Source organism: Cervus canadensis, chromosome 5 (assembly GCF_019320065.1).
Source record: "Cervus canadensis isolate Bull #8, Minnesota chromosome 5, ASM1932006v1, whole genome shotgun sequence".
NCBI classification, from domain to species: domain Eukaryota; kingdom Metazoa; phylum Chordata; class Mammalia; order Artiodactyla; family Cervidae; genus Cervus; species Cervus canadensis.
The window spans coordinates 1,015,168-1,025,433 of record NC_057390.1 but is presented as its reverse complement, the minus strand read 5'-3'; the positions used below and the strand labels follow the sequence as shown (position 1 = coordinate 1,025,433).

The window sequence follows — 10,266 nt, the reverse complement described above, 5'->3', positions numbered from 1 at the left end:
TTTCTAGCAAGAATACTGGAGTGGGTTGCCATTTCCACCTCCAGAGGATCTTTCGGATTCAGGAATTGAACTCATGTCTGCTGCGCCTCTTGCATTGATAGTAAGGTTCTTTACCACTGTACCACCTGGGAGCCCCGAAGAGAGGTAAGTATGTCTGGAGGCTATCTTGATCTATTTCATGGTTTCCATTCTAGCCCAAGGTGGGACCCAAAGGTGGCCTCTAACATAGATCCTCAATTCCCAGTAATGCCTGAGAAAGGTCACTGACTATGGGGTGACCTTCACCTGGGCCAAGCAGTTGTTGTAGAATCTCTCGAACTCAGTTCTCTCAAAAGCACCCTGAATTTCCACCTCCCACTATTTGCAAAAAAGGTGACTTTCCTTCTATCACCCTTGACCTGTTCAACTTCTTGAGTTTCAAGCAGGTTCTAGAAGAAGATAGTCTTGTATATACTCTGAGACTGAACATACATATGGATAATGGCCAGACCATAGGTAAGATAGAACTCGGACCCACCATCTGCAGCAACCAGACCAGGAAGTCAAACCATAACCATTGGCCCCAAATGTCAGGACTTGATGATAACTGACTGTTTCCCTAATTGTTGTCCCTGCTTCCAACTTAGGACCTATAAGAGAAAGCCAGATGTACATCCCTAATGTATCCCATAAGGACGACTCTCCTACAGTTAGTTGCCACCTCCAGCTTCTCCCAAAAACAGCTTCCAATAAGGGCACACCTGGAACCCTCCCTGTTTTCCTCCATGAAGCTCCTTCCCAGCCCTGCCTGAGGCAGTGATGCCAGATACAAGTGATGATATCCGACCCACATTCTAGGATGAGGTCCCATTAAACAGCCTTTGGGGTTTCCCAGGTGGTGCAGTGGTGAAGAATCCGCCTGCCAATACAGGAGATGCGTGTTCAACCCCTGAGTCAGGAAGATCCCCTGGAGGAGGAAATGGCAACCCACCCCAGTATTCTTGCCTGGAAAATCCCATGGACAGAGGAGCCTGGTGGGCTACAGCCTATGGGGTCGCAAAGAGTCAGGTATGACTGAATGGCTGAGCAGGCAACCACGCAGACAGCCTTTTCCTGTTCTCATTTAAGAGGTTTTTGTTCATTTCCATGGCTCAGGCACCCTCACACACAGTTTCATTTCCAGCTGGGGTCGCCCCCCACCCACCCCCAGGCTCACAGTGACTGCAGAACCCACTCAGAGGAGGCAGTTTGGACAGAATTGATGGACCAGTCTGTCCCAGATGAATGGTAAAGGGGCCCAAGAGATGTTTGAAATCATTGTGTTGTGACCAGAAACTTTATTAACCTGGAGACAATGGGGCAATTGTCCCAGGGCAGACAGAGCGAAATGCTGGAGTCTGGGACAAACGAAGCTGCCTGAGTGGCCTGGGCACAGATTCCCACGTGTCGAGGCTGGCAGTGGAAGGGGCAGCCATTGACAGGCTGGGCCACCAGCAGCCCGGTCACCTCCTCACTGGAACAAGTCACAGAGGTTCTGAGCAGCCAAAAGGCATCTCACTCCTTGAGCCTATGAAAATCAACCTCTTTCCACTTTCATCAAGTCACCAGACCTACATTAAAGAGATACCTCTTGGGAAGGAGACAGCATTTTCTTATATGAGAACAAAATGTCATCACAGACAGAGAGCTTTCAATACATCATACTTGTATTTTTCAGGGAGAAGCAGTGAGAAATCAAAGAAGTAGAATTTTATCGTCTTAAATCAAAAGAGCTATTGGGATCCGTCAGAGGCATATTCCTGACTCTCTCTCTCACAATTTCTGATATTTTAAAAGCCTCAAGAGAAGAATTAAAGAGTTTTCCTCCGGACAGGGTGCCGCAAAGAGCCGCACGTAGAGTGCTGCTTGGTATTGGGGAGATGATCAGGACAAAGGATGAGGGGGTACCAGGTTGCAGCTCCGCCCCCCTACCCCACCCCACCCCAATCTAGGCACATGAATGGGGAGAGAAGATGCTAGAATATCTTCATTCTTCAAGAACATCTGCCGGTGATTTAAACCGAGGTCTCTATTCCGCGCTTGTTAATTAGGCTGACTCCGTGGAATCTGCCAGCAGGGCTGTCTCCACACTGCTGTGTTGTCATGTGACACAGCAGTTGCCATGGAGATTATCAGCTGTGAGTGGGCTGTCCATAAGCTGAACCTGCATCTGACAAGTCAAATTTGTCAGTTTGGGGAAAGAGTTATGAGGGTTCCATTTTTTTTTAATCCTTTCCTCTTAAAGAAATTTCCTTGGCTCCTGCCCCTGCCTACCCCTCCCCCCTTTCCAACCGGGAAAGACTTTTTCCACATTGTGGTCTTGAGTCAAAGAAAGGTTGTTTTATTTTCTCTGGTGATCTGTAGAGTCTGCAAGAAACTCGGGGACTTGCACCGGTGGCCCTCCAGGATGATTTAGGGGTGAAGTCAAATGAGTCCTGTGATTCATCCACAGACTGTGCATGTGTGCTTGTGATGTCTCTTTAGCTGTGTCCGACTCTTTGCGGCCCCATGGACTGTAGCCCATCAGACTCCTCTGTCCATGGGATTTCCCAGGCAAGAACACTGGAGTGGGTTGCCATTTCCTGCTCCAGGAGATCTTCCCAAGCCAGGGATTGACCCCACATCTCTTATGTCTCCTGCATTGGCAGGTGTATTCTTTATCACTAAGCCCCCTGGGAAGCCCCCACCTACCGACCACAGGACACACACCATGGGCTTCGTCTCTTGTATGATGGGAATGGTAGGCCAGTGGCTGGGTTTTCTCTCCAACAGGTGGATTTCATTTCCTCCATTGCCATGAACTGCCCCCAGCATGCTAATGATCATGTGTGTGCACGCCTGGGCACACGTGTATTTGTCCTGCTGCTCTCTGTCCCTCAGCAGGTAATGACTTTTATGGACTGGCTTTGTCAGATTAAAGGTGAAACAGCCATTGGATAAAAGGTACCCTACCAAGCTGCCAGACTGCGGGAGGCAGGGTTGGAACCTGGCCAAGAAGGGAGGGACAGGCTACGTGTCTGCCCTGTTGAGGAGCATCACACAACTGTAGGGACAGGGATGGGAAAGAGGCTCCTGGCCCCAAATACCTGGGTGTTACCTTGCTTCTCCTTTGGCTGATCTCCTAAGATTACAGGAACTTTTAGCCAGTCTCCCATCTCTCACGCCCGTGACCTCACTGCACCAGCTTCAGGGGCCTCGCGTGGCAGCTAGTGGGCCCTCTGGACAGCCGCTCCAGAGCCTGCAGCAGGCAGGGGTGACCAGTGACCCCCCAAACTGGGGACTCAGGAAACAACCACTCACGACGAGTGCTATACTAGGCCTGGCCAGTGGGTGAGCGGATCCAACACCGCACCGTTCTTCCTGCGGCTACAGGGTCCACCTCACACGGAGGGATGTGTGTGGCTGGAGGACACGAGGCCTGAGGCCACGAAGCCCAGCTGGACAGCGCCCGTGACTGTGCTCGGCCCCGAGTCTTCCCTGGGAGTGCCCCGCAAGGGGACTCCGCTGCTCGAAGGCGGCCCTGGGTCATACCTCTTGGCATCTGAGTGGAATAGGAAGGGGTGATGGCAGAGGTCAGAGTTTTTTGAAGTAAGGCCAACGCTGTGTGTCAACTCGGTCCTGTTGATGGTGTGTGTGAGCGTCTATGTGTGTATGTGTGTGCACCTGAGTGAGTGTGTCTGCGTGTGCCTATGCATACGTATATGTGTCTGAGTGTTTGTATGTGTAGATATATGTTTATGTGTGAACTGTGTCTGTGTGTGCAGGTGTACACATGAGTGAGTTTGAGTTTCTGTATATGTGTGTGTGTGAATTTGCATGTCTATGTGCCTCTGTGTGTGAATGTGTGAAAGTCAATCTGTGCATATATGTGTTCATGTGTGAATATGTGTGTGAATGAGTGTGTCTCTGTATAGCTCAGATGGTAAAGAATCCACCTGCAATGCAGGAGACTCGGGCTTGATCCCTGGGTGGGGAAGATCCCCTGGAGGAAGACATGGCAACCCACTCCAGTATTCTTGCCTAGAGAATCCCATGGACAGAGGAGCCTGGTAGGCTACAGTCCATAGGGTCACAAAGAGGTGGACACAGTTTCAACTCAAGTTCAACAACAGTTTCAATCTCACTGTATGTGTGTGAATTTGCATGCCTGTGTGTGTATCTGCATGTGAGCATGTGTGAATGTCTATGTGAATGGGTGTGTGTGCACATGTCTGTGTGTGAACACAGGTGTGAGTGTGTTTCTGTGTATGGATGGGTTTGTCTGTGTGTGTGTGAATGAGTGTGATGCACACATCTGTGTCGGTACACACATTTGTGTGTGGCAGTGGTGGGAGGTGGGTGGTACTGGGCCCCTCTCTTGGGATCAGTCTGGAAACCTCAGGCTGCTGCTGGCTGGGGCATCCACACCCCCAGCCAGAGCCCAGCTTGCTTCTCTGCTGACATCACAGAAGGCCGGGCTGCTCTGGATTCTGGGGGGCTGTTGAGTTGGTTGGACCACAACCATGTTTCAGACCTGAAATTCGGTCTAGCAGGTGAGCATACATCACAAGCACAGCCTGCTGTAGACTCTTTCCTGAAAGAGCTGTGCACGTACATGGCCCCCCAGTCTGTGCAGGGTCCCACCACAGGTGCCTCTTCTCATCTCCCAACCATTCCGCCAGGGTTTGCACGATGAGCCCATCCTTTATATATATATACACATATATATCAGTTCAGTTCAGTAGCTCAGTCATATCTGACTGTTTGTGAGCCCATGGACTGCAGCACGCCAGGCCTCCCTGTCCATCACCAACTCCTGGAGCCTACTCAAACTCATGTCCATTGAGTCGGTGATGCCATCCAACCACCTCATCCTCTGTCGTCCCCTTCTCCTCCAGCCTTCAGTCTTTCCCAGCATCAGGGTCTTTTCCAATGAGTCAGCTCTCGGAGTTTATATGACTCTGTTATATAAAGAATGCATATTTTTACTGGAGTGTACTTGATTTACAACGCTGTGTTAGTTTCAGGCGTACAGCAAAATGAATCAGTTATACATATGCCTATATCCACTCTGTTTTAGAGTCTTTTCCCATATATAACAGAGTTTTGAGTCAAGTTCCCTGTGCTATATAGTAGGTCCTTATTAGTTATCTATTTTATACATAGCAATGTGTATGTGTCAATCCCAATCTCCCAGTATCTACCCCACCAGCCCTGGTAATCATAAGATTATTTTCTACATCTGTGACTCTATGTTTTTAAAATTTGTACCTTTTTTTTAGATTCCGCATATAAGAGATATCATATGATACGTCTTTCTGAGTGTGACTTACTTCACAGAGTATGACACTCTCTAGGGCCATCCATGGTGCCGCAAATGGCACTGTTTTCATTCTTTTTATGGCTGAGTAATATTCCGTTGTGTGTATATGTGCCACATCATCTTGATTCGTTACTCTGTTGAGGGACATTGAGGCTGCTTCCATGTCCTGGCTACTGTAAATAGTAGAGCGCCTGTTCTTTAGATCCAGAAGTGAGGACCCAGAGGCATGATCCAGGTTTCCTGCGATGTGCAGCCCCATTGAGGTCTGAGCTGGGCTTGGGACAAACAGGGCCTTTGCTCACCCTGTCCTTACCCACGCCAGCCTGCAAACACGCAGTGGGTATGGGATGCTTCCAGAAGGGTGTCCAGCGTCAGGGCAGGGGTCTTTCATCCTCTGTAAGCTGGGAGCATTAAGCTCTGTCTGCCTCCTCATGCAGTGAAGCACAGCCAGCCCCCACATGGCTGACCAGGTTAGGGTCTTCAGGCCCCTCTCTCTCGGCTCTGCGAGTGGGGCCTGGAGCTGGGCAGAGCAGAGAAGGGCCCCTCCCAGACCCATCTTCACGCCCATCTCCTGTTTCTCAGCCATGTAGCCAGGAGAGGCAGCTTCAAGGCCAAGGGCTTTGCTGGATATGAGCTAGTGAGGGCTTGGGTACCAGAGAAGAAAAGGCAGATACTTCACTCCTCCTGTATCTTGCTATGTGTTGAAGGGAGCAAAGAAAAACATCTCCTGCATATGGGACTCTTAGAAGGTCCAATTAAAATAGGAGGTTTCTGTAAAGGCCCTAGGAAATCCCCTAAACGGTTACAGCCTTGCGTTCAGGGAGAGAGGCAGGCGGCATCAGGCCGGTGCCCTGTGTCAGCTTCTCCTGCAGCAGAAGCAAGCCGCGAGCACTGGGGCCCGGCTCCTGGCTGCGTTTAATTTTCCTGAGTGCTCCCAGGTGCACGCTTCTAGAAGCCCAGCGCTCCAGTGCTGCTGGCGAATGGAGACGCAGGCCAGGAGCCAGAACCAGAAAATAAACACACGGAGCCAGAAACCTCATGTTCCGATGCAGCTGAAAGGCAACAGATATGGGCCCTGCGGAGCAGCGGGCTCTCCAGACACCAGCCGGGAGCCTCTCCCCACCCCCGCCCCAGATGCCCTGCTCACAGGCTGCCCGCAGCTCACAGCGAGGCTGCCGTGGCGGTGGCTGCGGTCAGCGCGGTGGCTGCTGCAGGCCAGCCAGTCTGCCGCTGCGGGGAGACCGTGCCCACACCCAGCCAGGCCCTGCTCCCCGCTCCCCCTCCACTCCAGGGCCTGCGGGAGGATGGGGAATTGTCTCGAAGGACCTGGGGACTGTTGGCGGTGTCTCCCCACCACCGCCTTGCCCAGGCTACCAAAGGTTTAGCTGGTTTTTTATTTATGTGAGGGCCCCATCCCTGGTGGCTCAGAGGGTAAAGAATCCGCCAGTGCAGGACACCCAGGTTGGATCTCTGGGTCAGGAAGAGCGTTTGGAGAAGAAAGTGGCTACCCACTCTAGGATTCTTGCCTGGAGAATCCCATGGACAGAGGAGCCTGGTGGGCTGCCATCCATAGGGTCACAAAGAGTCGGACACGACTGAGGGACTAATACTTTCATCTCTGGGGAGGCACCTTGGTGCTGAGCTGAGGGTCACGGGGTCAGTTCTCAAGGGTGGTTCCCTCTGCAAGCCTCACACCCACGGGCTGTCCTCCCAGAGCACTTGGCACACAGATGCCCATGGCCCGGCCTCTGGGTGCCTGGAGCGTCTCACTCTGCCCTGGCTCAGCTCCAAGCCAGACATGGTTTTCTCCATGCTTCCCATTAGCTGAGAGGGACCAAGGCCCATACATGGCCCAATGTGGACAGTCTCTTTGCCTCTCTGTTTGGAGGGGGTGCCACGGCAGGGTCTCAGGATAGACACCATCAACGCACTCTTCTCAGCCCATGACAAAGGCGGTCTGGGCGAGGTGACAGCAACAGCCCCCAGCCAGTCTGGGCTGGATTCCCAGCTCCTAACCCTCCCCGTGATCTTGGGCAGCTCAACTCACTAGGCCAGTTTCCTCATCTATAAAATAGGATAAAAATGAGGCCTACCTCACAGAGTTGACCTAAGGATTAAATTAGGTTTTATGTGTATACACAGATGTATCTATATACATACTCATGTGTATATATAAAATTATATATATAAATATAAATGAATTATATAAGAGTGTATATACATATAATTGTATATATATTTATACATAAATGAGATTTTAGATATAAATATCTGTGACATTATAAATACATATACTATTTAAAGTACTTAGAACAGAGACTTCCCTGGTGATCCAGGGGTTAAGTAAGACTCTGACTTGCAATGCGGGGGTCACAGGTTTGATCCCTGGTCAGGGAACTAAGATCCCACACGCTGTGGAGCAACCAAGCCACACCACAGCTCAAGCCCACACAACACAGGGAGACCCCACGTGCTGCAACTGAGGCCCGACGCAGCCAGATAAACAAACAAACGAAGACAAAAGCTGTTTAAGTACTTAGAACAATGCCTGGCGCATAGTGAAGGCTCCATAAATATTAATTGTTCTTCTTTTTGTTCTTCCTCTGGTTCTCATTGTCGTTGTGATAAGCACAGCTTTGAGATCAGCCAGCCTGGGTTTCAATCTCCATCCGGCCCTTTAATAGCCCTTGAGCAGAGGTGAACTTCCTCAGCCTATCCGAGCCTTACTAAATGTCCGCAGATTAAGGTTCATTACAAATCACAGGTCTGGGGCCTCCCTGGTGGTCCAGTGGTTAGGGCTTTGCCTTCCAATGAAGCGGGTGTCAGTTCAATCCCTGGTCGGGGAGATAACATCCCACAGGCTTTGTGGCCAAAAAACCAAAACATAAAAAACTGAAGCAACATTGTAACAAATTCAATAAAGACCTTAAAAAAATGGTTTACTGTTAAAAGAAATAGTGGGCCTTAAACTGTACACTTAAACTGGTTAAAATAGTAAACTTTATGTTATGTAGATTTTACCACAATAAGAAAAAAATCCACCTTAAATGAATATCAGATATTTGTCACACAAGTATCAGGAATCCATCAAATGAAGCCCATATTTTAATGAGAATATTACTTGAAGGAGTGATTCTCAAGCCGTGTGTCTGGAGCATGGTGATTACATTTGGAAGAGCCCTTGGAAGTGGGGTCATGCTGGCCCTGGGGACCTGGGAGGTGTCCAGACTAGATGCCAGTGAGGGATCTAGATCCCAGTGAGGCCAGGCCTGCTTGCGGCTCTGGATAGAGCCTGTGTGGCTACACCAGGGACATGCTGGTGACCCCGGGGACAAGGTGCTCGGGTCTCTCAACAAGCCCTTCCTTGCAGAGTCTGGAGGAGGATCTTTGCCGCAGTTGTCTAGGCAAGAGGCCTGCGTGTGTTAGTCGCTCAGTCGTGTATGACTCTTTGTGACCCCATGGACCCTGCCAGGGGTCCTCTGTCCATAGGATTCTCCAGGCAAGCATACTGGAGTGCGTTGCCATGTCCTCTTTCAGGGATTTTCCTGACCCGGGGATAGAACCTGGGTCTCCTGCGCTATAGGGAGATTCATTACCACTGAGCCACCAGGAAAGCCCAAGAATGCTGGAGTGGGTAACCTGTCCTTTCTCCAGGGGATCTTCCTGACCTAGGGGATCTTCCTGACCCAGGAATCGAAGCAGGGTCTCCTGCATTGCAGGTGATTCTTTACCATCTGAGCCACCAGGAAAGCAAGAGGCCTCCTTGCCTTCTTTCCAGACCTTTCCAGAGAGCAGAGCTCCAGTACAGTCTCATAGCACAACAGGTATCTCTGCCCCGCTCAGCCCCAGAGTGACCCAGCATGCCTTTATTCCGAAGCTCCAACAGTGGAAGCATGGTCACAGCATGCTGGCTCCAGGTCTGAACCGTGACCCAGGAGTGAGGGACTACGGAGAGCTGTCATTCATCACCAGGTGCTCACAAGCTGTCCTCTGGTTGCCTAGGCAACCTGGAAGGGCCTCTGCCTTCCCACCAGGACAAGCCTGCAGCTTCCCATGATGCAGACAGTTCTGGCGAGGAAGGATGGAGGTGGTGTGGACCGTAGGACAGGGGCCTGCAGGAGGCCTCACAAGAGGGCTCACAGCAGAGCCTCTGGCGGTCACCTCATTTGCTGAGCCTGCCATGCGCCAGGCAGCATGCCAGGGTTCCCTTTGAGTGAGAAGGGGTCCCTTTTCTCCTCACCCTCTCCAGCATTTGCTGTCTATAGACTTTTTGATGATGGCCGTTCTGACTGATGTGAGGTGGTACCTCATTGTAGTTTTGATTTGCATTTCTCTAATAATTAGCAATATCGAGCATCCTTTCATGTGCCTGTCAGCCGTCTGTATGTCTTCTTTGGAGAAATGTCTATTTAGGTCTTCTGCCCATTTTTTGATTGGGTGGTTTTTTTTTTTTTTTTTTTGGTGCACCGTTCCTGGAAGTACTGCAATACCAGGTCGATGCGTGGAGTGGACGGAGCAAGCTCCTATTCCAACTCCTAATTCCAAAAATCCATTTAATATATTGTCCTCGGATAGAGGACGTATCAGATATTAAACTGATAAGAACAGATACTACACTTGATCTTAGCCAAAAGGCCGAGAAGCGATTGGGTGGTTTTTTTGTTTGTTTTTTGTTTTGGTATTGAGCAGTATAAGCTGTTAGTGTATTTTGGATATATATGACCTTCAAAATAAAATCACGCATACACCACCTGCCTCTTTAGGAAGTCCTTATCTTCCCAGGTGGTGCTAGTGGTAAAGAACCCACATGCCAATGCAGATTAGACATAAGACACGAAGGTTTCTTCCCAGGGTTGAGAAGATCCTCTGGAGGAGGGCACAGCAACCCACTCCAGTATTCTTGCCTGGAGAATCCCACGGACAGAGGAGCTTGGTGTGTGACAGAC

General features: G+C 50.3%; 1 non-coding gene across 1 annotated transcript; it reads right to left on the bottom strand.

Moving 5' to 3' along the window:
• Positions 1-9,776: 9,776 nt before the first annotated feature.
• LOC122442813 lies at positions 9,777-9,967 on the bottom strand. The gene has a single exon (XR_006269794.1). It is a non-coding gene; the product is annotated as a U2 spliceosomal RNA (small nuclear RNA).
• Positions 9,968-10,266: the final 299 nt, after the last annotated feature.